Source organism: Littorina saxatilis, linkage group LG10 (assembly GCF_037325665.1).
Source record: "Littorina saxatilis isolate snail1 linkage group LG10, US_GU_Lsax_2.0, whole genome shotgun sequence".
Classification (NCBI taxonomy): domain Eukaryota; kingdom Metazoa; phylum Mollusca; class Gastropoda; order Littorinimorpha; family Littorinidae; genus Littorina; species Littorina saxatilis.
The window spans coordinates 4,661,975-4,688,517 of NC_090254.1; the positions used below are offsets into that span (position 1 = coordinate 4,661,975).

The 26,543-nt window shown below is 43.2% G+C and overlaps 1 long non-coding RNA gene, 19 other non-coding genes and 2 pseudogenes across 20 annotated transcripts; 1 reads left to right on the top strand and 21 right to left on the bottom strand.

Annotated features, from left to right (window-relative positions):
• Window positions 1-8,593: 8,593 nt before the first annotated feature.
• LOC138979302 (5S ribosomal RNA) lies at window positions 8,594-8,712 on the bottom strand. The gene has a single exon (XR_011459987.1). It is a non-coding gene; the product is annotated as a 5S ribosomal RNA (ribosomal RNA).
• A 75-nt stretch (window positions 8,713-8,787) lies between these two features.
• On the bottom strand, window positions 8,788-8,906 carry LOC138979293 (5S ribosomal RNA). The gene has a single exon (XR_011459979.1). It is a non-coding gene; the product is annotated as a 5S ribosomal RNA (ribosomal RNA).
• A 75-nt stretch (window positions 8,907-8,981) lies between these two features.
• On the bottom strand, window positions 8,982-9,100 carry LOC138979309 (5S ribosomal RNA; annotated as a pseudogene).
• Window positions 9,101-9,175: 75 nt separating this feature from the next.
• LOC138979286 (5S ribosomal RNA) lies at window positions 9,176-9,294 on the bottom strand. The gene has a single exon (XR_011459972.1). It is a non-coding gene; the product is annotated as a 5S ribosomal RNA (ribosomal RNA).
• A 75-nt stretch (window positions 9,295-9,369) lies between these two features.
• Window positions 9,370-9,488, bottom strand: LOC138979290 (5S ribosomal RNA). Its single transcript, XR_011459975.1, has one exon. It is a non-coding gene; the product is annotated as a 5S ribosomal RNA (ribosomal RNA).
• Window positions 9,489-9,563: 75 nt separating this feature from the next.
• Window positions 9,564-9,682, bottom strand: LOC138979283 (5S ribosomal RNA). The gene has a single exon (XR_011459969.1). It is a non-coding gene; the product is annotated as a 5S ribosomal RNA (ribosomal RNA).
• Window positions 9,683-9,757: 75 nt separating this feature from the next.
• On the bottom strand, window positions 9,758-9,876 carry LOC138979294 (5S ribosomal RNA). Its single transcript, XR_011459980.1, has one exon. It is a non-coding gene; the product is annotated as a 5S ribosomal RNA (ribosomal RNA).
• A 75-nt stretch (window positions 9,877-9,951) lies between these two features.
• LOC138979295 (5S ribosomal RNA) lies at window positions 9,952-10,070 on the bottom strand. The gene has a single exon (XR_011459981.1). It is a non-coding gene; the product is annotated as a 5S ribosomal RNA (ribosomal RNA).
• A 950-nt stretch (window positions 10,071-11,020) lies between these two features.
• On the bottom strand, window positions 11,021-11,139 carry LOC138979296 (5S ribosomal RNA). Its single transcript, XR_011459982.1, has one exon. It is a non-coding gene; the product is annotated as a 5S ribosomal RNA (ribosomal RNA).
• A 75-nt stretch (window positions 11,140-11,214) lies between these two features.
• On the bottom strand, window positions 11,215-11,333 carry LOC138979300 (5S ribosomal RNA). The gene has a single exon (XR_011459985.1). It is a non-coding gene; the product is annotated as a 5S ribosomal RNA (ribosomal RNA).
• Window positions 11,334-11,408: 75 nt separating this feature from the next.
• On the bottom strand, window positions 11,409-11,527 carry LOC138979304 (5S ribosomal RNA). The gene has a single exon (XR_011459989.1). It is a non-coding gene; the product is annotated as a 5S ribosomal RNA (ribosomal RNA).
• Window positions 11,528-11,602: 75 nt separating this feature from the next.
• On the bottom strand, window positions 11,603-11,721 carry LOC138979306 (5S ribosomal RNA). Its single transcript, XR_011459991.1, has one exon. It is a non-coding gene; the product is annotated as a 5S ribosomal RNA (ribosomal RNA).
• A 75-nt stretch (window positions 11,722-11,796) lies between these two features.
• LOC138979299 (5S ribosomal RNA) lies at window positions 11,797-11,915 on the bottom strand. Its single transcript, XR_011459984.1, has one exon. It is a non-coding gene; the product is annotated as a 5S ribosomal RNA (ribosomal RNA).
• A 74-nt stretch (window positions 11,916-11,989) lies between these two features.
• LOC138979292 (5S ribosomal RNA) lies at window positions 11,990-12,108 on the bottom strand. The gene has a single exon (XR_011459977.1). It is a non-coding gene; the product is annotated as a 5S ribosomal RNA (ribosomal RNA).
• A 75-nt stretch (window positions 12,109-12,183) lies between these two features.
• On the bottom strand, window positions 12,184-12,302 carry LOC138979297 (5S ribosomal RNA). The gene has a single exon (XR_011459983.1). It is a non-coding gene; the product is annotated as a 5S ribosomal RNA (ribosomal RNA).
• A 75-nt stretch (window positions 12,303-12,377) lies between these two features.
• LOC138979305 (5S ribosomal RNA) lies at window positions 12,378-12,496 on the bottom strand. Its single transcript, XR_011459990.1, has one exon. It is a non-coding gene; the product is annotated as a 5S ribosomal RNA (ribosomal RNA).
• Window positions 12,497-12,571: 75 nt separating this feature from the next.
• Window positions 12,572-12,690, bottom strand: LOC138979288 (5S ribosomal RNA). The gene has a single exon (XR_011459973.1). It is a non-coding gene; the product is annotated as a 5S ribosomal RNA (ribosomal RNA).
• A 76-nt stretch (window positions 12,691-12,766) lies between these two features.
• LOC138979289 (5S ribosomal RNA) lies at window positions 12,767-12,885 on the bottom strand. Its single transcript, XR_011459974.1, has one exon. It is a non-coding gene; the product is annotated as a 5S ribosomal RNA (ribosomal RNA).
• Window positions 12,886-12,960: 75 nt separating this feature from the next.
• LOC138979307 (5S ribosomal RNA) lies at window positions 12,961-13,079 on the bottom strand. Its single transcript, XR_011459992.1, has one exon. It is a non-coding gene; the product is annotated as a 5S ribosomal RNA (ribosomal RNA).
• A 74-nt stretch (window positions 13,080-13,153) lies between these two features.
• Window positions 13,154-13,272, bottom strand: LOC138979301 (5S ribosomal RNA). Its single transcript, XR_011459986.1, has one exon. It is a non-coding gene; the product is annotated as a 5S ribosomal RNA (ribosomal RNA).
• A 3,009-nt stretch (window positions 13,273-16,281) lies between these two features.
• On the bottom strand, window positions 16,282-19,692 carry LOC138979170 (uncharacterized). Its single transcript, XR_011459913.1, has 3 exons — window positions 19,573-19,692; window positions 18,846-18,973; window positions 16,282-16,447 (listed from the first exon to the last, which is right to left on the bottom strand). It is a non-coding gene; the product is annotated as an uncharacterized lncRNA (long non-coding RNA).
• A 928-nt stretch (window positions 19,693-20,620) lies between these two features.
• Window positions 20,621-24,360, top strand: LOC138979042 (uncharacterized; annotated as a pseudogene).
• The last annotated feature ends 2,183 nt before the right edge of the window (window positions 24,361-26,543 follow it).

Sequence of the window (26,543 nt, forward strand, 5' to 3'; positions counted from 1 at the left end):
CTACTCAAATGATACGGTGTCAACCCACACACATGTCCACACAGACACACGCACACACGCACACACTCTCAGTCTCTCTCTCTCTCAGTCTCTCTCTCTCTCACTCTCTCTCTGTCTCTCTCTCTCTCTCACTCTCTCTCTCTCTCTCTCACTCTCTCTCTCTCTGTCTCTCTCTTACTCTCTCTCTCACTCTCTCTCTCTTACTCTCTCTGTCACTCTCTCTCTGTCTCTCTCTGTGTCTCTCTCTCTCTCTTTCACTCGTACATATACGCACACACGCGCGTGCGCCAAAGCACCTTCTCACCACTACTATACGGCTCTGTTATTACACCCCCGGTATAGGGGTGTGTATAGGTTTCGGTCGATGTGTTTGTTTGTGTGTTTGTTTGTGTGTTTGTTTGTGTGTTTGTTTGTGTGTTTGTGTGTTTGTGTTCGCATATAGATCTCAAGAATGAACGGACCGATCGTCACCAAACTTGGTGAACAGGTTCTATACATTCCTGAGACGGTCCTTACAAAAATTGGGACCAGTCAAACACACGGTTAGGGAGTTATTGGTGGATTAAGATTCTACAAGGACTTATAGAGAAACATTATAATGGTCAAAGGGAAATAACCATTCTCACTGCACCCATTCTTACTGCCACCAACTGAGAAGGTTATTTTCCTTTGACGGGGGTGTTTTTTCTACATCGGAGAAATTTCTTGTTTTCATTAAAGGCAGGCTCCTCCACACACTCTACCCTTATCACTTACACAACTATAAAGTACATCATTCGCTGTCCACGTGCACAGCAGCACTGCAACAACCACTCACGTCAAATGCTTGTCAGGAGTAAGCCGTATTTCCCAGAGATAGCTGCCACGCGGGATATCTCTCTGGGACATCCCTTGTCATAGCGGGGCTTCTTTGTTATTTCATTTTGGTTTTACTTTTTTGTTTCTAGCCACGGTCTTCTTCTGCGTTAATGGGTTGCAACTCCCACGTGTACTCGATTATTTGGTACGAGTGGACTTTTCCGTGTGTGGCCGTTTTTACTTCCGCGATCCAGGCAGTGATACTCCGTTTTGGGGGGATACATCAGGGCTCCCCACGAACGCCCGTCCTAGAGGGTCCCGGGACCCCCACTTGTAATGTTAAAAGGGTCCCGGGACCCCCACTTATAATGTTAAAAGGGTCCCGGGACCCCCACTTGTAATGTTAAAAGGGCTCATGGACCCCCTCAGGGGAGTTGTAGAGGGTCCCAAGGGTCCCCCACTTGTAATGTTTAGAGGGTCCCGGGACCCCCACTTGTAATGTTAAAAGGGCTCATGGACCCCCTCAGGGGAGTTGTAGAGGGTCCCAAGGGTCCCCCACTTGTAATGTTAAAGGGGCTCATGGACCCCCTCAGGGGAGTTGTAGAGGGTCCCGGGACCCCCACTTGTAATGTTAAAAGGGCTCATGGACCCCCTCAGGGGAGTTGTAGAGGGTCCCAAGGGTCCCCCACTTGTAATGTTTAGAGGGTCCCGGGACCCCCACTTGTAATGTTAAAAGGGCTCATGGACCCCCTCAGGGGAGTTGTAGAGGGTTCCAAGGGTCCCTGAAGCCCTCTTGACATATAACGCATTGTAATCGCAAATAGTGTGAAATGAAGTGTTTTTTTCATCAGAATATTCGAGGAAGACACATCAAATATACATTTTTAAATTAATGGAACACACACAAACACAAATAATCACACACACACACACACACACACACACACACACACACACACACACACACACACACACACACACACACACACAAATATTCACACACACACACACACACACACACACACACACACACACACACACACATAAATCAAATCATCATCATCATCATCATCATCATCATCATCATCATCATCATCATAATCATCTTCATCACACCACCACGACCACCAAATACATATATTTGTTTGTTTGCCATTTATCACAACTCCGAAATCCTGAAGAAGAGGAAGAAGTCTGCCATTGCAAATGCAATAACGACTTTAATTCTAATGCCCAGCTTTCTTCACAAACAACGCTCGCAAATAAAGCAGGGAGAAACATCCCAAAAAAGAAAGAAAGAAACAAGTCACGTAAGGCGAAAATACAACATTTAGTCAAGTAGCTGTCGAACTCACAGAATGAAACTGAACGCAACGCAAAGGCAGTGCCAGTGGAATTGACAAGAAGAGCGGGGTATTCGTTGCGCTGAGAAGGATAGCACGCTTTTCTGTACATCTCTTCGTTTTAACTTTCTGAGCGTGTTTTTAATCCAAACATATCATATCTATATGTTTTTGGAATCAGGAACCGACAAGGAATAAGATGAAAGTGTTTTTAAATTGATTTCGAAAAAAAATTTTGATAATAATTTTTATATATTTAATTTTCAGAGCTTGTTGTTAATCCAAATATAACATATTTATATGTTTTTGGAATCAGCAAATGATGGAGAATAAGATTAACGTAAATTTGGATCGTTTTATAAAAAAAATATTTTTTTTACAATTTTCAGATTTTTAATGACCAAAGTCATTAATTAATTTTTAAGCCACCAAGCTGAAATGCAATACCGAAGTCCGGGCTTTGTCGAAAATTACTTGACCAAAATTTCAACCAATTTGGTTGAAAAATGAGAGCGTGACAGTGCCGCCTCAACTTTCACGAAAAGCCGGATATGACGTCATCAAAGACATTTATCAAAAAAATGAAAAAAACGTGTGAGGATATCATACCCAGGAACTCTCATGTCAAATTTCATAAAGATCGGTCCAATAGTTTAGTCTGAATCGCTCTACACACACGTCACACACAGACAGACAGACACACACACACGCACGCACATACACCACGACCCTCGTCTCGATTCCCCCCTCGATGTTAAAACATTTAGTCATAACTTGACTAAATGTAAAAAAGACAGTCAAAAGAAAAATAAATATAACAAGACCAAGGATATTAGAAAAAAAGTATTTCACTGTAGATAACACAAAACAAAACAAAAATAACTTACTGATAATTTTTGTTTCGAAAAACACGCACCGTGATTTTTGTTTTGATTTAACCAATACCTTTGACCTATTTGCTAGCTATACTAATGAAGTCGTTAACCATTATAGTTTTCAGGTAAATCAAAAAAGGAAATCAGAGAATGACTTCTTGACAGGCAATATAACGTACCACGCCCAAGCAAAAGCAACTGGATTAGTTATGACAGTTATGAAATCGACACTTTTTGTCGAGACATGCGCACTTTCATAAGTATGCTGTGACCCACATTTCTAACGTGATGTATGAGCGTATAATTCATGAACATTTTCTCGTGAACATTGCACGCCCTCGGAGAGTGATTCAGATATATAGAAACGGAAATATGCAGACTAAAATGAGACACACATTGGCGCTAGACAAGGCAGGCAGAGGAGTCACGGTCACTAATATTAAGTAATATTGCTATTTCATATGTTACGTGGATCTCCATTGGTCAATTGGGCAAAACTGAGCTCAGTGCAAAAGTGATATCGACGACATTTCCGTCGATATCAGTTTTTATATCGACGACCTCTTTATTGCTTCTCCACTTCAAAAACAAAAACACCTAAATTTAAAAACAAACAAATATATATGAAAATGTAATTATCCCAGAATTTAGTTGAGCAAGTGACTAAAGACTTTTTGAAAGAAAAGACATTTTGAAATACTGAAAAGTACAGGAAAAGAGTGAACAAAAAGAAATAATAATCAGAGGGAGGGATATGGAACAGCCAAAACTGAGACAATTACTTTTGCAATTTCTTTACAGTAAATACAAAATATCCAGAGAATTAGCAATATATCTAACATTGACTGACTGTGTGATGATATCTTCTGCTATTGGTCTGTTGAGACAGTGATATCAAAATCGAGACCGGAGGTCGAGACATCATCACACAGTCCGTCAATATTGGGTAGAGCAACTTGTCAATCGAACAAGGCTAAGCTCTCGACTGATGCTTCGCGGAGACAGATCGTGTGTGTGTGTGTGTGTGTGTGTGTGTGTGTGTGTGTGTGTGTGTGTGTGTGTATGTGTGTGTACGTGTGTGTGTGTATGTGTGTGTGTGTGGTGAATGTGTGTGCGTGTGTGTTTGTGTGAGTGTGAGTACACGTGTGTGTGTGTGTGTGTGTGTGTGTGTGTGTGTGTGTGTGTGTGTGTGTGTGTGTGTGTGTGCGCGTGTGTGTGTGTGTGTACGATGAACCTCGTTGGAAAAGGATATATAGAACAGGTTACAGTTAGGGTGTTCCAAAAGAGAAAACGAAGAAAAGAGAACGCAGAAGAGTATCGGCACTGTAGTGTAGCTTTTGCGTGATACAACTCAGATTGCAAACGCACTTTTGCCAAGAAATAAAGACAGAGAGAGAGAGAGAGAGAGAGAGGGAGGGAGAGAGAAAGATAGAGAGTGTGACGGAAGGAGGGAGATAGAGAAAGAAAGAATAAGAGAGAGAGAGAGAGAGAGAGAGAGAGAGAGAGAGAGAGAGAGAGAGAGAGAGAGAGAGAGAGAGAGAGAGAGAGAGAGAGAGAGAGAGAGCGAGAGTGAGAGAGAGGGTGAGTGAGAGAGAGAGAGAGAGAGAGAGATCCAGTGAGCCAACAACAACCTAAGTGTTACGCCCTCACGGCAAAGCCATCAGGGGCATCATAGAACAATCTAAATAAAGCGACAGATTTATACCTCCAATCTCCCCATTGATTACCCTCGCCGTTTAATCTCCTGCGAAAATGACCACTGTCAAGCCACTGCTTTTCTATTAATTAACCATTGACCCTTGACCACGTGCAAACCATTTGTCACATGCTGATAGCATAGCCTGGTGGACAACAGACAGATTGGTCTTCACACTTCACACTTCACACTTCACACTCCACACTTCACACCTTAAAGGCACAATCCTTCCCTTGATAACAGTTCTGTTTTGTGTTCATGGGTCGTTTTTACGTGTATGACCGTTTTTCCACCGCCATTTAGGCAGCCATACACCACTTTGAGGGGATGCATGCTAGGTAGTTTCTCGTTGTGGCCTTTATAAATCAAATGCAAACTTTCAAGGCACATTCCTTACCTTGAAAATAGTTGTGCTCGCTATGTCACGTCTGCTCAGGACTAAGAACATCCCTGCAGAGTAGTTTTCTTTATTCTTCTTTTGTGTCCATGGGCTCAAACTCCCACGTACACCTTTTGTTGTTGTTGCACAAGTGGGCTTTTACGTGTATGACCGTTTATACCATTAAGGCAGCCATACGCCGCTTTCGGGGGATGCATGCTTGGTAGTTTCGCGTTTCTAAAACCCACCGAACTCGGACATGGACTAGAGGATCCTTTCCGTGCGCACCTGGCCTTGTGCATGTGTGTACACACAAAGGGAGATAATGCACTAGCTAGCAGGTCTGGGCTTAAGTTGACCTGGGAGATTGGAAACATCTCCACCCTTAACCAACCAGGCGCGGCCGGGATTCGAACTCACAACCTTCTGCTTGGGAGGCTGGACTCTTATCCACTAGGCCATTGCGCCTGTCCCTGGACAGTTGGATTGCTTCATGAAATAAGTTCGCAGATCAACAGCGATTAATTTTAAGAAATTAATTTCCTTAAAAAAACACCACACACTATATATATGCACAGAGAGCACAGAGAATGTTGAGTTTTGATATATGTACAAGAGGAGGGATGGTCTAATCCCATGTAAATGCCTGGCCAGATCTAAGATGGCGAGCGTTATCCTTTACACGGGAAGGGATGTACTTTTAATGAGGCGTTATTGACCTTCACAATGACCATCCGGGGTTTGCACTTCACCATCCCGGGCGCCACATACAGGAAGTGCAGTGCATTGCCTCCCCCAGCCGTAGGGATATCAGACGAAGGTCGATCGGAAATGGATCTATCACTGCGCGGCGGAATTTCTGTAGATGCAGTGTATGGCGGTGGCGATGTGATGCAGTGTATGGCGGTGGCGATGTGATGCAGTGTATGGCGGTGGCGATGTGATGCAGTGTATGGCGGTGGCGATGTGATGCAGTGTATGGCGGTGGCGATGTGATGCAGTGTATGGCGGTGGCGATGTGAAGCAGTGTATGGCAGTGGCGATGTGTATACGGTTGTTGGGGTGATAATGACATATGAGGGTGAAAGCCGCGAGAGAAGGAACCGGGGACAGGGGGTTGGGGTGGGGGTGGGGGTGGGGGTGGGGGTGGGGGCAGGGATTGGAGGGATCGCGATCGGAGCTTTGGGGGGATAGTGGGTGTCGTAGCAAAGAGGGTAGAAGCTTCAACCCTCTTTGGTCGTAGTGGGTTGTGGGTTGAGATGGGGGTGGGGGTGGGGGAGGGGAGGGGGGGGTGGGGCTGTGTCGTACCCACCCTCTTCCTACTCCTTCTCTCCATCACCTTGTTACAAAATCCCAACACCCATTAACGTCAATGGCGATTTTCGGCTGTTGTACTTCAACCACGTTCTTACCAACTGTCACCGCAAAGATATGAGTAATGTATTTGGAGATAGGTTGGGTTTTGTAAAGATGTCGTGATTTTAACCTCTCTAAAGAATGAATTGTTGATGCGTAGACAGGTTAGAAGCGATTCATGACAGTGGTGACCCCGACTGTCATGAAGTGGTGACCCCGACTGTCATGAAGTGGTGACCCCGACTGTCATGAAGTGGTGACCCCGACTGTCATGAAGTGGAATATGCGAATAAAGAAGTTATTTTTATTACTACGTGCTCTGCCCTATCTAGTTAAACTGACTCTTTCACTCTTCGCACTACACACTTCACACACAGAATCTGGGAGGATACAGACTTATTATTTCCTCACAAATAACAATACAATTCTTCACATCAATACAGCAATACCAATCACCACTCACGAACGCACAGTTCACACAGTGATATTGCAATCACTCAATACATCTGAGTACATAATATAACAATCTTTCTTAACCATACTATCTCAATATTAGGTTATTCCACAAGAGAGGATGTTGACAGACACTCACGAGTTCGTAGTTCTCACTTCATGCCGTCCTTTACACACTCTTGGGCCACTGTAATCCATGCAGATACCGTTATCCATATCTCACGTTCCTCCCCGAGAAACACTACTTCGCCCTTAGCGAAAAGTACCGGTTCGTCTCAACGTCCAGTGTTGATGGGGACTCCACCGTCCATCCACCTTCACCGATGTGACTTCTTGTCTTGACACCGTCACGAACTCTCCAGTGTGGGTTCCAACTCCCGGACACCGTCATAGAAACTCCTAAAGAATTAACCCAAGTCTTAATATAACATTCTCTTGAACCATCTCTTCTTTCTAAACAGTCGTGTATCATCTCTCTCGTTCATTCTTCCCTTTCTCTCCCTCTTGGCCATATTTACTAAATACCTAACGTAATCCAAACATGATAATGATCACACTCTCATTCTCCATTCACAACTAAACATTACACACGTAGTTCTGACATCATTCCATGTATGTCATTCCGCCCACAATCAATATCCAAGCTATACTTAACCCATGGATCACTTAATCCATTAATGGCACTACCATACATAGCATCAACATCTTAACATATAAACATAAATGCGTAACAACATTTATGTTCAAGACATTACCCAACAAAAACGTAATACAATCTCAACGAGAATCAATTTAGTGCACTTTGCATACACTAACATTTACATTCCAGCTATGTATTCAAGCTTCAATATTATACAACATAATAAGTCATTTACCTTAAGAGACCCGTCTCAAGAAGGAGTTCTTGTTCCCAGAACAAGACGACAAGCGAAAACCAACCTCCTTGGTTGCTTAGTTTGAATCGCTGTGACTCTCTTGGTCTCAAACCAGCTACAGTGACTGTATATCTTTCAAACTCGTAAACACAATTAATTCTGTTAAACCAGGGCTATTTCCTCGTGAATCACACGAAACCCGTGATATCGCTTCTAACCTGTCTACGCATCAACAATCCATTCTTTAGGGAGGTTAAAATCACGACGTCTTTACAAAACCCAACCTATCTCCAAATTTTGTTTGTTTGTTTGCTTAACGCCCAGCCGACCACGAAGGGCCATATCAGGGCGGTGCCGCTTTGACATATAACGTGCGCCACACACAAGACAGAAGTCGCAGCACAGGCTTCATGTCTCACCCAGTCACATTATTCTGACACCGGACCAACCAGTCCTAGCACTAACCCCATAATGCCAGACGCCAGGCGGAGCAGCTACTAGATTGCCAATTTTAAAGTCTTAGGTATGACCCGGCCGGGGTTCGAACCCACGACCTCCCGATCACGGGGCGGACGCCTTACCACTAGGCCAACCGTGCCGGTCTATCTCCAAATACCTTACTCACATCTTTGTGACACCAACATTGTCCCTTTGTTGGTGAAATAGCCATAACCGGGCCTGACGTTGCTTAACTTCGGTGATCGGACGAGAACCGGTGCTCTCAACGTGGTGTGGCCGTTGGCGAAAGCGAAGTGAAAATTAAGCCCTATCAATGCTGAGGGAAGGAACATTTAACCAAAATCAAATAAAATAAAGGTTGCCAACTGCACCCGGTGTTCCCAGGCGGTCACCCATCCAAGTACTAACCGGGCCCGACGTTGCTTAACTTCGGTGATCGGACGAGAACCGGTGCTCTCAACGTGGTGAGGCCGTTGGCGAAAGCGAAGTGAAAATTAAGCCCTATCAATGCTGAGGGAAGGAACATTTAACCAAAATCAAATAAAATAAAGGTTGCCAACTGCACCCGGTGTTCCCAGGCGGTCACCCATCCAAGTACTAACCGGGCCCGACGTTGCTTAACTTCGGTGATCGGACGAGAACCGGTGCTCTCAACGTGGTGTGGCCGTTGGCGAAAGTGAAGTGAAAATTAAGCCCTATCAATGCTGAGGGAAGGAACATTTAACCAAAATCAAATAAAATAAAGATTATTAACTGCACCCGGTGTTCCCAGGCGGTCACACATCCAAGTACTAACCGGGCCCGACGTTGCTTAACTTCGGTGATCGGACGAGAACCGGTGCTCTCAACGTGGTGTGGCCGTTGGCAAAAGTGAAGTGAAAATTAAGCCCTATCAATGCTGAGGGAAGGAACATTTAACCAAAATCAAATAAAATAAAGGTTGCCAACTGCACCCGGTGTTCCCAGGCGGTCACCCATCCAAGTACTAACCGGGCCCGACGTTGCTTAACTTCGGTGATCGGACGAGAACCGGTGCTTTCAACGTGGTGTGGCCGTTGGCAAAAGTGAAGTGAAAATTAAGCCCTATCAATGCTGAGGGATGGAACATCTAACCAAAATCAAATAAAATAAAGGTTGCCAACTGCACCCGGTGTTCCCAGGTGGTCACCCATCCAAGTACTAACCGGGCCCGACGTTGCTTAACTTCGGTGATCGGACGAGAACCGGTGCTCTCAACGTGGTGTGGCCGTTGGCAAAAGTGAAGTGAAAATTAAGCCCTATCAATGCTGAGGGAAGGAACATTTAACCAAAATCAAATAAAATAAAGGTTGCCAACTGCACCCGGTGTTCCCAGGTGGTCACCCATCCAAGTACTAACCGGGCCCGACGTTGCTTAACTTCGGTGATCGGACGAGAACCGGTGCTTTCAACGTGGTGTGGCCGTTGGCAAAAGTGAAGTGAAAATTAAGCCCTATCAATGCTGAGGGAAGGAACATTTAACCAAAATCAAATAAAATAAAGGTTGCCAACTGCACCCGGTGTTCCCAGGCGGTCACCCATCCAAGTACTAACCGGGCCCGACGTTGCTTAACTTCGGTGATCGGACGAGAACCGGTGCTCTCAACGTGGTGTGGCCGTTGGCAAAAGTGAAGTGAAAATTAAGCCCTATCAATGCTGAGGGAAGGAACATTTAACCAAAATCAAATAAAATAAAGGTTGCCAACTGCACCCGGTGTTCCCAGGCGGTCACCCATCCAAGTACTAACCGGGCCCGACGTTGCTTAACTTCGGTGATCGGACGAGAACCGGTGCTCTCAACGTGGTGTGGCCGTTGGCAAAAGTGAAGTGAAAATTAAGCCCTATCAATGCTGAGGGAAGGAACATTTAACCAAACTCAAATAAAAACAAGTCGCGTAAGGCGAAAATACAATATTTAGTCAAGTAGCTGTCGAACTCACAGAATGAAACTGAACGCAATGCCATTTTACTCGTAGCATCGTCAGGCCACCGCTCATGGCAAAGGCAGTGAAATTGACAAGAAGAGCGGGGTAGTAGTTGCGCTAAGAAGGATAGCACGCTTTTCTGTACCTCTCTTTGTTTTAACTTTCTGAGCTTGTTTTTAATCCAAACATATCATATCTATATGTTTTTGGAATCAGGAACCGACAAGGAATAAGATGAAAGTTTTTTTTTAAATTGATTTGGACAATTTAATTTTGATAATAATTTTTATATATTTAATTTTCAGAGCTTATTTTCAATCCGAATATAACATATTTATATGTTTTTGGAATCAGCAAATGATGGAGAATAAGATGAACGTAAATTTGGATCGTTTTATAAATTTTTATTTTTTTTTACAATTTTCCGAATTTAATGACCAAAGTCATTAATTAATTTTTAAGCCACGATGCTGAAATGCAATACCGAACCCCGGGCTTCGTCGAAGATTACTTGACCAAAATTTGAACCAATTTTGTTGAAAAATGAGGGCGTGACAGTGACGCCTCTACTTTCACGAAAAGCCGGATATGACGTCATCAAAGACATTTATCAAAAAAATGAAAAAAACATTCGGGGATTTCATACCCAGGAACTCTCATGTCAAATTTCATAAAGATCGGTCCAGTAGTTTAGTCTGAATCGCTCTACACACACACACACACACACACACACACACACACACACACACACACACACACACACGCACATACACCCCGACCCTCGTTTCGATTCCCCCTCGATGTTAAAATATTTAGTCAAAACTTGACTAAATATAAAAAGGTTGCCAACTGCACCCGGTGTTCCCAGGCGGTCACCCATCCAAGTACTAACCGGGCCCGACGTTGCTTAACTTCGGTGATCGGACGAGAACCGGTGCTCTCAACGTGGTGTGGCCGTTGGCGAAAGTGAAGTGAAAATTAAGCCCTATCAATGCTGAGGGAAGGAACATTTAACCAAAATCAAATAAAATAAAGGTTGCCAACTGCACCCGGTGTTCCCAGGCGGTCACCCATCCAAGTACTAACCGGGCCCGACGTTGCTTAACTTCGGTGATCGGACGAGAACCGGTGCTTTCAGCGTGGTGTGGCCGTTGGCGAAAGTGAAGTGAAAATTAAGCCCTAACAATGCTGAGGGAAGGAACATTTAACCAAAATCAAATAAAATAAAGGTTGCCAACTGCACCCGGTGTTCCCAGGCGGTCACCCATCCAAGTACTAACCGGGCCCGACGTTGCTTAACTTCGGTGATCGGACGAGAACCGGTGCTCTCAACGTGGTGAGGCCGTTGGCGAAAGCGAAGTGAAAATTAAGCCCTATCAATGCTGAGGGAAGGAACATTTAACCAAAATCAAATAAAATAAAGGTTACCAACTGCACCCGGTGTTCCCAGGCGGTCACCCATCCAAGTACTAACCGGGCCCGACGTTGCTTAACTTCGGTAATCGGACGAGAACCGGTGCTCTCAACGTGGTGTGGCCGTTGGCGAAAGTGAAGTGAAAATTAAGCCCTATGAATGCTGAGGGAAGGAACATTTAACCAAACTCAAATAAAAAAAAGGTTGCCAACTGCACCCGGTGTTCCCAGGCGGTCCCCCATCCAAGTACTAACCGGGCCCGACATTGCTTAACTTCGGTGATCGGACGAGAACCGGTGCTTTCAACGTGGTGTGGCCGTTGGCAAAAGTGAAGTGAAAATTAAGCCCTATCAATGCTGAGGGAAGGAACATTTACCAAAATCAAATAAAATAAAGGTTGCCAACTGCACCCGGTGTTCCCAGGTGGTCACCCATCCAAGTACTAACCGGGCCCGACGTTGCTTAACTTCGGTGATCGGACGAGAACCGGTGCTCTCAACGTGGTGTGGCCGTTGGCGAAAGTGAAGTGAAAATTAAGCCCTATCAATGCTGAGGGAAGGAACATTTAACCAAAATCAAATAAAATAAAGGTTGCCAACTGCACCCGGTGTTCCCAGGCGGTCACCCATCCAAGTACTAACCGGGCCCGACGTTGCTTAACTTCGGTGATCGGACGAGAACCGGTGCTCTCAACGTGGTGTGGCCGTTGGCAAAAGTGAAGTGAAAATTAAGCCCTATCAATGCTGAGGGAAGGAACATTTAACCAAAATCAAATAAAATAAAGGTTATCAACTGCACCCGGTGTTCCCAGGCGGTCACCCATCCAAGTACTAACCGGGCCCGACGTTGCTTAACTTCGGTGATCGGACGAGAACCGGTGCTCTCAACGTGGTGTGGCCGTTGGCAAAAGTGAAGTGAAAATTAAGCCCTATCAATGCTGAGGGAAGGAACATTTAACCAAAATCAAATAAAATAAAGGTTGCCAACTGCACCCGGTGTTCCCAGGCGGTCACCCATCCAAGTACTAACCGGGCCCGACGTTGCTTAACTTCGGTGATCGGACGAGAACCGGTGCTTTCAACGTGGTGTGGCCGTTGGCGAAAGTGAAGTGAAAATTAAGCCCTATCAATGCTGAGGGAATGGAACATTTAACCAAAATCAAATAAAATAAAGGTTGCCAACTGCACCCGGTGTTCCCAGGCGGTCACCCATCCAAGTACTAACCGGGCCCGACGTTGCTTAACTTCGGTGATCGGACGAGAACCGGTGCTTTCAACGTGGTGTGGCCGTTGGCGAAAGTGAAGTGAAAATTAAGCCCTATCAATGCTGAGGGAAGGAACATTTAACCAAAATCAAATAAAATAAAGGTTGCCAACTGCACCCGGTGTTCCCAGGCGGTCACCCATCCAAGTACTAACCGGGCCCGACGTTGCTTCACTTCGGTGATCGGACGAGAACCGGTGCTCTGAACGTGGTGTGGCCGTTGGCGAAAGCGAAGTGAAAATTAAGCCCTATCAATGCTGAGGGAAGGAACATTAACCAAAATCAAATAAAATAAAGGTTGCCAACTGCACCCGGTGTTCCCAGGTGGTCACCCATCCAAGTACTAACCGGGCCCGACGTTGCTTAACTTCGGTGATCGGACGAGAACCGGTGCTTTGAACGTGGTGTGGCCGTTGGCGAAAGTGAAGTGAAAATTAAGCCCTATCAATGCTGAGGGAAGGAACATTTAACAAAAAACAAATAAATCAAGAAATTCCTCCGAGGTAGGAAAAACACCCCCGTCCTTACCATTCTCACTGCCACCAACTGAGAAGGCACTGCTAACAAGTGTGGTTAAAATAAGTTGATTGAGTGGACAAAGAGACAGGCGGAGAAAAAGACAAATCAATATAACTCTTTCTGTAACACCTACTGACTGTATACAAAAAACAAAAGATCCCGAAAAAAAAAATCGGTTTGCGCTGCGCGCTGAGAGCAGGTATTGAAATATGTCATCGACCAGATTTTGTCCGGGGTGTATCTGCCGCTTCGCCGGGTAGCAAGTAGAGCCGAATACCCGGCTTGAGTGGCGCACAGTACGACGGCTTCGAACCATGGACCCGTCAAGCTTAGGTCCCTTCCAGACTCGTGGAATGGGAACAGCACGAACATGATTCAGGGGCCATAATGCCATTCCTGATCATATCATGTCGAGTCCCATACTTGTGGTTAAAATTAATATTAAAAGTCCTACGGTTTTGAGCCATTAAGGACTTGAGTGTTTGTCCGCTTTCAAAAAGAGGAAAGAAAGAAACAAAAAATAAGGAGAGGAGGGCAGGGGGTGGGGTTGAGTTGATAATGCTCTGTGGAATTTGTTAAAATGAAAAGTAGTTAAGATGTTTCTTGGTAAGAATTATAAGTCTGTATTTTATATCTTGAGTAACGGGTTTGTAAAATGATTTTTTTTTTAATTCAAATCGAGTTAAAAAGTGGAACCTTTCAGGATCACCAATAAAACCAAATAGATGAGCAAGTAAGAGGAACACGAACAATAAATCTCAAAACTTTTTACAAATAAAAGGATTAAAATGTAAGCCACGAAGGCCGTGGTAATAAAAACAATATGTACAGTTTGGCGACTAGTGGGCCTTGGGTGAGGATATGTTATCTAGAGGGTAGTCGCTAGAATCAGGAGGGATGGCGGGAGCCACTCGACCTCAAACTGAAACACGCTGATGTGATAATCTGGGCTTAGTTATACCCACAGCCCCATGTCCGAGTCCCTGACCAGTCGGCACAGCAGCAAGCTGTGTGACCAGCCTAGAGAACTGCTACTGCGCAGATAATCCTGGGGACTCAGACCATGGAGCTGCATATGGTCATATAAGGTTTTAAAGGTAATTCTATTTGTAGCGCATGGAGCGAAAATGTGTTGAAATGAATAGGGTTCTCCACAATGGCAGGACTTGTTAAAGATATGGAAGCGGCAGCCGCCGGCACGGAGGCGTCTGAAGATAGTGAGGAGGTTTGTTGGGAGATCGGGGTGTAGATCGTTCATATCAATGGGTTGATAGGACAGAGATGTTACGTACTGACTTCGAATGAGTTTACGGATTTTACTGTAGAACTCGGTTACTGAGTAGCCGATGTTAGTGTTAGCTGGGCTAGATTCTGCCGCTTCTTTGGCAGCGACATCCGCCAGTTCATTTGTCGAAATATCTGTGAATGTATTGTTTTGTCAATAACAAACGTTCCAACAACCTACCCTTCTTGTTTTTTGATTACAAAGTATGTGTTATGGACATAATATTGTTCATTTTGCAAATAGCTTTTGAAGAAAAAACCCAAAAATCTTGGATAGGCGTGGATTTACATTTGTTTTGGTCGGTTACCATCTCAGATGCTCACAAGTCTTCTCAATGAAGCCGCTATAAACTGTTTGCGCAGAAGACGGACGCGTCCTGAGTAAATATCCAAGACTAGAGTGACGTCACTTTTCCGCGCAGCGGTCCGGGACGCGTGCTGAAACGACGCCTGCAAAGGCGACATTTGGTGTTTTTGACGTCCGGGCCGAACGAATAAAATACTCGTTTTATTCTTAACTTGAGATGTTTGGACGGTGCTTTCTTCTCTGTTTAAAAACGACGTTAAACACCAAATAAAGAAAGAAAGTGTTTGAATTTCTAAAAAAAACAACAACACTGTGGAGCTGTGTGCCATACATCAATAAACCAATGCCTGTAGATTATGTTTATTGTTCCTTAACATTGAATGTATGATTTAATTTGTGACCAAAGTTTTACTGAAATTGGATGATATATATACCACCAACATAATGCAACCCTTCCCCAGGTAGAACGGTCAACTGCCCGTCACAACTTAGTTAATCACACGAATTCTTTAGGCGAAAAGAACTCCATTCCTTCAAACAGCGCAATATTCGTTAACTTTTCCTTTCTATACAAAACTTCAGCGCTCTTACGTATTACATTTTGACGAAGCTCACTGAAATATGCAACCAAAAAAAAAAACCCTAGAGCCTGCCAAAGATCAACTAAAGCTGAACAATCTTTCAAACTAGATTATAAAACATTCTAAGCACAAATATTCTTTGTGAATGACTGTGTGCGTGTGTGTGTGTGAGTGTGTGAAAACATTAAGCTTTTCCTTGAGCGTATGAGTTTGGAGCCATTCCATGGAATGTTTTTTGCACAAAATTATGATGTCCATTGAAGTTTCTAAAAGCGTTCAAATGTCCTATTGATGTTGAAGAGCTAGAGGACATTTGTCCTGTATACATGTATGACTTTGTAGGAACATCCCTGATATCATGCTGCAAACTGTACCAAACAGACACTTAAAACTCTTTAAACTATCATTATGATTGACTTTCAAGGGAATATTAATAGAACCTACCATCAAATACTGGCAAATGAAGATAATTGCATTATCCGCAAGTTTAAGCAAAGGCGCGGCGGAACAGTTGACACAAGGTCAAAGCGTGATATGTACCGCAAAGTTTCTCAGCATTCATCGGAATATGGGGAAGATGCACACACCTACAAAGTTTCTGTTCTATGCACGCTCAGCTCACATAGGATCTTGAAATGAAAAATGTACACATGATCAGCAAAGTTTTTGTACACTACATGTTCAAAGTCAGGAATGAATCAGGGTCTCCCTGAAGACTGGGTCTTGCCACCTGATGACCTGTGTCTGATGACCTGTGTCTGATGACCTGTGCTTTCGCAAAAATGGCCTGGTCAAAAACAAGGACAATGTGTTGCAGTTCCAGTTCCTTTGAAGCCTGAATGTATGGCGAGAACCGTCGATGTGTCTGTTGGACTGCTGACTATCATAGGCAGGTATCGAACCTGTACAACAGACAAAGGAAAACGTACAAGCGGGGTAAAAGAGCATAATTGTGCTTGAAGTAGATAAAAAGAACGACAAGTTTGTTTGTGGGAGTACGTGTAAATGAATGTTTGTTTAAAATAATAACACATTTTGGTTGCTTGTGTTTAAAAACCAATTATAACATGTTATTTGTGTGCCTGTGCTAGGAACAAAGATAAAAGAAACACCTTTAAGGATCCAGTGTTTAAAAAACCCACAAACAGACATGTCCAATAAAGTGGAAGGGTAAAAAAAACAAAAAAAAACATTTTAGGTGTATATGTTACAGGCATTAAGTGAAACCAGGCATTACGCGTAATGCCTGAAATGTTCAGGCATTACGCGTAATGCCTGTGACCACTAGGCATTACACGTAATGCCTAAAAACAACAGGCATTACACGTAATGCCTGAAATTTGTCTCTCAAAATTACGCTTATTGCCTGAAGCAATTCAGGCAATACACACAACATAAAAGCCTATTGCACTGAACAGTTATCCATTACCTCTTGGATGACGGTGAGAACAATTTTTAAGGACAAAGTGTTGACAAAATGGCATGGTGTGAATATAGTAACTTGACATTCGATCAAGTGAGCTTTGAAATGATTGAACATTTTATTTTGCGATTATAAGTGATTGTTCGCAATGCAAAATAATGTATTTCTGACATAGTGTTCACCACAGTTTGAATTTCACGTAAGTGTGAGTGCATGTCACAATGGAAAGCCGAGGTCCAATATTTCCAGTCGAGTTTTCACCAGTTGCTTATTCGTCACCATGGAGGATAATGAAAAAGTACAATTGTTTACTCGACGTTTGTTTGAACATTATGAAAAGGACGGCAGAAAGTTGCTCCCGAAAGCTGTGTACTTCAGAACAATCGAAGAAGTAAAAGCTGCCTTCCAGAAAACGACAAAGTCACGTCATGAGTATCATCTCTTGGGAAAGTAAGTGATGTGTGGTGTTTGTCAAAAACAGATTTGAGTGTTGGTATTCAGCTCTACGTCTATCGTAAAACAATACTGAAACCGGGTTATCTCTAATGCTGTCTCTGATAGAGTAATTGACACATAATTATAATGTCAACGGGAGGATATGCTGGTAGCATGGATGAGCGAGAACAAGACTACGAACTGGACTGCTGGCATCAAATTTGTCCAGTTTAGAAAGAACACGAGTCACCACGCCGGTATAGGCAGATCGCCATTTAAAGCAATGTTTGGCACGGAAGCCAAGATCGGTCTGAGATCAACAACGTTGCCCGATGGGATCATAGACTTGATCGAAACGGAGGAAGAATTACAAAAGGCATTATTGTAACCAAATGAAGACATCGACATGCCCCAAGCTGAAAGTCAGACGCCTGGGCCGTATTTTGGTGCAATACCCCAAGCTGAAAGTCGGACGCGTGACCGTCTTTTGGTGCAATGCCCCATGCTGAAAGTCGGACGGGTGAACCGTCTTTTGGTGCAATGCAACAACAACAACAACAAAAAATCAACAACCAACAACAAACAACCACCCCCCAACCAACCACGACCCACCACGACCAACTACCATACAACCAACCACGATCCACCACCAACCACGACCAACCACGACCAACCGCCAACAAGCCACCCACAAACCACCAACAAACAGCAGAGAGGTTTTAGGCATTACGTGTAGTGCCTGGTCACAGGCCTGAACATTTCAGGCATTACACGTAATGCCTGGTTTCACTTAATGCCTGTAACAGGTTTCAGGCATTACGTGTAATGCCTGACAATGATTTTCAGGCATTACACGTAATGCCTGGTATTTTTAGGCATTACGTGTAATGCCTAGTGGTCACAGGCATTACGCGTAATGCCTGAACATTTTAGGCATTACGCGTAATGCCTGGTTTCACTTAATGCCTGTAACATATACATGTTTCTTTTCAGTTATTTTGTTAGACAGGTACCCAGTCTGTACAACATATTACATAGGAAAACGTGCAAGCCGAGAAAACAATCAAATGCTTGAAGCAGAAAAAAAGTTTGTGTGAGAAAGTGTAAGACATTTTTGCTTTAAAAAAACAAACATTTTGGCTGCTTGAAAAATAATAATAATGAAAGTATATTTTGTGTGCCTGTGCTAAGAACAAAGATAAAAGCAACAGTTTATGGTCCCAGTGTTTAAAAAAAAAAGAAAAAAAGTTACATTTCCAGTAAACTGGTTAGTTACAAAAAACATGTTAGGTTTATACATGTACAGTGGAACCTACATTTATGACCTCCAAAAATCTGACAGCGTGTTAGAAAATGTTAGTGGAAACCAATTCCAATGTATTCGTTACACTGTTACTGTTAGTATATCCTATTTTGTATGGAACACAATTCATCAAACTTACTTTCGACATTGGCGGAATCTGCCATCTTGCACTGCAGCATTGAATCCAGTCCAATTGGGTAAGGTCTGTAGATGCAGCTGAGGAAGCTTTGCAAAGAAGGCTAGTAGGTCAAGTGCCAAGGGGAGGAACTGCAGGAGAAATAATCAGATACATAAATGGTTGAAATGCATAACATCATTATAGCGGGTGTGTACATTGTGTTTCAACTGTTTATCTGTGCAGTTAAAACTCAGATCTATACAAAAACAATGACATGTAAACAGAACAGAACATGTGTGTGCCCAAGCATTAGTTTGTCAATGTCTGCATGCATGTACTGCAGTGTTATTGTGTATCCTAATATGAATTTCTGTCATAATATTAATGACAACCTTAGTACCTACAGTCAGAATTCAAAATTACCAAAGTAGGTGATCTTTGTTGCAGTAAAACAACTGTCTAGTTGCATTTCATACTCTGAATTTAACCCAATGAAAAGCACAGTTTACTATCATAACTCATTAGCTGTAACCAATACAAGAAAAATGATATATCAATCACAGGTAGGCCCCTGTATAAACAATAACATGTTGCATCTGCACCTTATTGTACCTCTGCTATATTAATCCTAAACTGTTGTGATGCTATGAAGTGTTAATAAGAAGATTATCAATTATTATCAAACTTAATTTGCTCAGAAATATACACACAACTATTTCAAATGAAATTCAAGCAGGTTTTTACTCACCAACACATCTCGCCATATGTCAGCACAAGTCTCCACTGGTTGCTCAGAAGGTTCAGGCCCTTTTCTTTTTATGTGTAACCACAGGCGGAAGGTATCGTTCACTGGACCACCACTATCATAGAAAAACTAGTAGTGTAACATACGCAGGAAGACGGGTGTCTGGGGTCAACACACTGCTGCCTTTTGCTTTCTTACGCTTGACCAAGGCAGGAGAGCTTGACACACACTGTGGATCTGAAGGAGTGACAACAACAGCATCACTGGAAGTGTCAATTCGCTGTACATAGTGTTTCTTCGCTCGCTGGAGTCGAACAAATACATGTGACTTGTCAGACGCTGGTAGCAGACGACACGATGATAGGTACTCGTTTCAGCTGTTTGTCCATTTGCGACTCGTTCCGTCAATTTTTTGGCTGACAGCCTGTTCTTCACGGTCAAGGTTAATCCACTCAGATACACATGTCAAAGCTTTTGCCCACGAAACACTTGAAAATTGGGTCAGTTTTTCGTCAGTGTCTACATTCTGAAAATGTATAGTGCAGTTCGCTGCCATGATGATATGTCCCGCGGAAACAAACACAGCTAAATTCTCATTGGTTAAAAAGCTTTTCACTGCGGACGATTTTCGATGGGGAATAATCGTGGCTTTGGCAGGGAGATAACTGCCTCTTTGCTAAATTAATTAATTAATAAAATCAGTACTAGCGTAGGCCTATACGCAGCTATTAGTGCGTGAACATTGATGAATTCTATTCTTTTAGTAGTTAGGTACCAGGTTCTGCACAGTTTACATGGTACCCTTCTCCGTATAACCAGCTTGAACGATAGAGTTCTACGCCGTGTAGTCTACCTGTCTCTGTTCAGTCGTCGTTGTCGGTCCCGTCTTCCCCGCAACGTCTATAATGTGTTGGCTAGTTCGGCAAATGGCGGCTTGTTGACTCTCTTTGCTGTGCATTCTAAATGTGACCGTAGCTCCTTCTCCTTCTCCCCGGTGACTTTCCAGTACTTGACGTAGTGGTCAGCTAGCAGGCCTGTCAAGGCAGCTTCCATGGCAGTTGGTAGTCCAACGACCGGCATTTTCTTATCTTCTTCAAATGTATTGCTGGAGCGAAAAACTGTGCTGCTGCAAGCTGTAGCCACCCAGAGAGAGGCTTCAGAGAGAGAGAGAGAGAGAGAGAGAGGAGCGGGGGGAGGGGGGGAGAGAGAGAGAGAGAGAGAGAGAGAGAGAGAGACAGACAGACAGACAGACAGACAGACAGACAGACAGACGGAGAGAGAAAGTAGACTGTGAGAGAGGTAGGGGAAGACGGAAGGTGAGAAAGAGAGAGAAGCCTGGAGGAAAAGCAGCCAAACTGATGGACACACAACGACAGAAGTACCCCAGCACTCAAAACTAAGAATTGTCCCCGCTAACAGCTGGTAGAGCCGAATGTTTTTCTGTCCACGTCTCCTCCAGCTGTCAATCGTTGTCGTGTCCTGATTGAAATCTTGCACCATTAGAGTGTGTGGGATCCTCCACGCTATTGTGGGCGTGTAATATGCTGTTATTACGTTTTTGACTAAGTTTTGACTAAATGTTTTTAGATAGACTGGCAATCGAAACAAAGGTGGAGGTTGTGGTTGTGGTGATAGTGGTGTGTGTGTGTGTGTGTGTGTGTGTGTGTGTGTATGCGTGTGTGTGTGTGTGTGTGTGTGTGTGTGTGTGTGTGTGTGTGTGTGTGGAGCGATTTCAAGAAAACTACTTAGCAAATTTTCATGAAACTTTACATGTGCATTCTTTCTCAGGATATTTCCAGACGTTATTTTTCCTTTATTTTTTTCGATAAATGTATTTGATGATGTCATATCCGGGTTTTAGTGAAAGTTCAGGTGGTACTGTGGCGACCTCATTTTTCAACCGATTTGGTTAAACAATCTTTGACTGGGATTGTATTTTTGAGCTTGGAAGCTAAAACTTAACTAATGAGTTTGTTCATTTAAATAAAAAAAATTCTAATTAAAATAATTTTGTAATCGACCCTTTCGCTGCCAATCAAAACTTGCGTATGTGCATTCCTGACTGCCAGGGAATATTGGAGTTCGGGGTGTAATAATTCACAAAAAATTCTAGCTCCAAACTGGCAGTAGGTAGGTAAGTAAAACTTATGTTAATTTTAAGGGAAATTGAACCAAGAATCTGTTTTTAGTGTCTAATCATGGAATAATAATTAGTTTGGCTTATAATGATGTTTAAATATGAACTTTTGAAAAATCAGTCCGGCGCATCTTCCGGTGCCTGTGGATCAAACACAGGTGGCTGTTTTGCTTGCTCCAAGAAAGGATTATAATCACTATCATCTACCTGTTTCCAACGAATCGTCCGAAAGAAGATCCCCCCTTCCCCTGTCAGTATCCATAATCATTTGCACCGCCTGTAGCGTCAGTCCGGCTTTGTTTTTCCCTACTAGGGCCCGGTCGACTGTCACCGTTAGCCATTTTGACGAGTCGAGATTTCTCTCCCCTACCCTGTCGCCAAGGCCGAAAATAGCATTCAGACGCAAAACCGCGTCACCATTTATGTTTATTCATGAGAATGAGGTATCCTACCAAGCCATTGGCTGCTATTTGTGTGTCAGCAGTGACGTAGCATTTCTGGAAAATCCCGGAACGGAGAAGACGGGTTTACCCGTCATAAGGCGCTGCGGCTGCACAAGCGCGTGACGGGTATACACGTCCTAAGGCAGTCAAGTGGTTTTAAAAGGAGATTGCATTGTACATGTATTCCTTATCATTTCCTTAATCCAAAGAAATATAGATATTTCATCTTTAATCTGAGTATGTGCTCACAATTCATAGCCGACTTATTGACTAAATGTTTTGATATTGCTTCAGGCGACTTTTTGGGTGTGTTTGTTTGGGACCTCAGTTGCAGCTTCACGCGACTTTTTGGGTGTGTTTGTTTGGGACCTCAGTTGCAGCTTCACGCGACTTTTTGGGTGTGTTTGTTTGGGACCTCAGTTGCAGCTTCACGCGACTTTTTGGGTGTGTTTGTTTGGGACCTCAGTTGCAGCTTTACGCGACTTTTTGGGTGTGTTTGTTTGGGACCTCAGTTGCAGCTTCACGCGACTTTTTGGGTGTGTTTGTTTGGGACCTCAGTTGCAGCTTTACGCGACTAGTTTTCACGATGAAAAAGCAGTATTACTGAGTACTTTGTATAAAGCCGATCGAAAGGCTGCTGCCGTTTTAATATGCATACAACTTTATTCTGCAGATAAATCTAGAGCATATTTTAATTAGGATGACTTGTACACTAAGTTGTATCATGTTATTTTGAAATATAAGAAGCTTTTTACAGTGATTCGTGAAGGCCGCTTCACTGGTCCATATTAGGTGCCCAGGCTCCTAATATGGAGCCTTTGTGATTTTTTTCTGTATTTAATTTTTGCTGAATGTCTATCAAAGCTATTTCACTCTAATTAGGCCTAACGGTTAACCTAAGAGAAAAGGACTACCAAACACAAAATGAAACTTCTTCGCAAGAAAACAAGCTAGTTATCAGCATGAAACAAAAAGTGGTCCATATTAGGAGCCATTTCCCTACATTTGTTCCAAGCAGCATGGACTGAAGGTATTGAATTTTAAGTCACGGGAAGACCTTGTATCTTTGTTTGTCTGTCTATTTTGTCTCTGTCTCTCTCTGTTTCGGTTTCTCTAGCTAATACTGTTTTGCTCTCTATCTCAAACTGTCTCTGTCTCTCTCTGTTTCGGTTTCTCTAGCTAATACTGTTTTGCTCTCCATCTCAAACTGTCTCTGTCTCTCTCTGTTTCGGTTTCTCTAGCTAATACTGTTTTGCTCTCTATCTCAAACTGTCTCTGTCTCTGTCTCTATATTTCTCTATATCTGTTTTTCCCTCTGGCTTTTTTTCTGCCTTTTTTTTTTACTAAACGTTGCACACACGATAAATACCATTATTATTTGCTTTTTTATTCTCAATTTTCGAATTTTTGAAGTCTTTCTGTTTTGGATCTTCAAATAAAATTTAGGGTTCGGCATTTTTTCTTCTTCAGATTCCTCGCTCCATTTTCACAGCCAAGCCCACCGTGGAGCAGATAGAGCGCGAGATGGGCAAAGCCACACCATTTGTCATCAAACCCGACAGAGGAGGGCGTGGAGCCAGCGTACGCATGTACCAAAACGTGGACGACTTCCAGGCAGACGACACACCTCTAGAGTCCACCACCGGACTCTACGTCATCCAACAACACATACCCTCAGACCAAGGCATCTACAGAGCTGAATTCGTTGGGTTCGAACATCTCTACACCAGCCTGGCCAAGCCGAATTCGTCTTGCAGTTTCGACCCCAATATATATATGTGCCCCTGTGAGCTTCCGAGCTCCAGGTTTAAGATTCTTCCAGACTTTCATCATCCTCTGCTTTACGACTGCAAGAACTTTGTGCGGGAGATTGGCCTGGAAGTGTTGGCGCGCTAGAGATTATTTTTGATTGGTCGGGACAGGGTCACGTGATCGATGTCAATACGGTCACGGGGTACAATCTGAAAGCGGAAGAAAAGGCGGGGGTGGAGTGAGGGGTGAAGAAGGTGGCGAGTTATATTGCCAACAGAGCAGTTCTTCCGTGAACAGTGGCGTCGTAAAATAGCGTTTTTGTTTGTTTGTTTACTTCTCTCTTAAATTATCGTTAAAGAGATTTTTTTTTTCTCTCGATCCGTGCGTGATCAACAAACTACAGAGTGAGCCGCTCAAGGAGATGGAAAGCACCTATCTTTGGCAGATTGTTTGTATCGCTATCCCCAATCTCACCCCCTCCCCCTCCCCAAGTCTATGACTTTCATTTTCATTGCTTTTAGATTTTGTTGCTGTTGTTGCTGTTGTTGCTGTTGTTGCTGTTGTTGCTGCTGTTGCTGTTGTTGCTGTTGTTGCTGCTGTGCTTATTTATTTAATTTAGATTTCAACAACAAACAATTGATTTTAAAACCATACGACAGCGATTGATCCCCAAAATCGACTTTGCTAATATTTTGTTGATAATTTGTCTGTGATATTTTCAAAATGTGTTGAAACAAGTGTGAACAAATGAGTGATATCTACCGGACAGACTTTATGATACGGAATGTTGAATATGATGACCTGCCAAGAATCATATAAACGAGGGTTGGGTCATTGAATGGGGTATCTGACCGACCAATTACGATCACAGGACCTATTTTGTCTCACTTAGCCTGAACATGTTACTATTTCTGATGCCTTGTTTGCTTGTACCTTTGCGCGTTTCAGTAGATAAGCGTACTTCATTGATATTATGGCATGTCTTATGAGGACCCCAAAGGGTTTAAAATCGTGATCGTGATTGGCGTTTTTTGACCTTTCTGTGACCGTGATTGCCGAAATTTCCATTTCTGTGATCGTGATGGGACTTTGCCCGTGATCCGTGATGACAAAATTATCAAGTCTCGTGATCGTGATCGTGATTTGTGTTCGTGATCGTTATTGCAAAGCATTTTATTTTCAACGTACATTTTTCACAGCTGTATCCCTCTATGATCCTCTATTCGTCAAGGTGTTTGTGATCGTGAAAACAAAAATCAAGGTAACTGTGATTGTGAAAGCTAAAATTTCCCTTCCCGTGATCGTGATGATACCCCCCCTTTGGGGCCCTCTCTTATGTTAATGGGCTAAATGGTTATTACTTTCAACGTAGTTGTTTCTTTTATATCATTCCTCGATTCACGGAGATTTTTTCTCTCTCGACATTTTACGTGCTTTTGCTGGTTCAAAACTTTTTTTCATTATGTACTTGATAATGATGTTATTGTTTGTTTGTATGAATGTTTTTGTTTGGTTGGTTGGTTGGTTAGTTGTTGTGGTTTTGTGTGTGTGTGTGTGTGTGTGTGTGTGTGTGTGTGTGTGTGTGTGTGTGTGTGTGTGTGTGTTTCTTTTTTTATTTGATTGTGATTTTAACATTTATGTGGGTGAGGGCTGGATGTAAAAAAGCACCTGTTTGCTTATGCCATTACCCCCGTTAATAAAAAATGTATCTTGTCTTCTCTCTCTCTCTCTCTCTCTCTCTCTCTCTCTCTCTCTTTCTCTCTCTGATGATCATGATGATGCTGATGATGAGGTTGTTGTTGTTGTTGTTGGTGTGTGTGTGTGTGTGTGTGTCTGCGTGTGTATGTGTGTGTGCGTGCGTATATGTCTGTGTGTGTGTGTGCGCGCGCATAATTATGTGTATGTGTGTGTATATGTGTGTGTGAGTGTGTATGTGTGTGTGTGTGTGTGTGTGTGTGTGTGTGTGTGTGTGTGTGTGTGTGTGTGTGTTGAATTGAGTGCGAACGTGATTGCAGGCATATTGAGTGCGAACGTGATTGCAGGCATGCGGCGCGCGTGTTTGTGGGAGTCCATTTTTCCGTTTTCCTTTGTATTATAATGACATACATGTACATTTCAATGTTCTATTATGCATTATGTATTCGCATAGGTAATGTTGTAATTAGTAATACTGTATGATTGCGATTGACAATTGTCCTTTTATTGTCTTTATTTTTATGTCTTAGTTTAGCAGGGACAGATTGTAAGACTAAGCGTGAGCCTAAAATCTCGATTCTTGAGTAATAAAGTTTGTTCGTTCGTTCGTTCTCTTTGTCTGTCTGTCTGTCTGTCTGTCTGTCTGTCTGTCTTTGTCTATATTTCACGTTCTGTCATCCCCCATGGCTTTTATATATATGGATGTGTGGCCTATGTACAGTGCACCATTTTGTCTGTCTGTCTGTCTGTCTGTCTGTCGCTCTCTCTCTCTCCAACTCTTTCTCTATATATTTTACTCTCCTTTTACATTTATACCATACCCCCCCCCCCCCCTGTCCTGTTTTGACGGAAGCGCTGATGGTGCTATAGAGATACTTTGCAAGAGCGTCTATTTTAGTCCGGAGTCGTGGGCGCTTGTTTGGTCAAGCAGCTATTTTTGTGTTCGT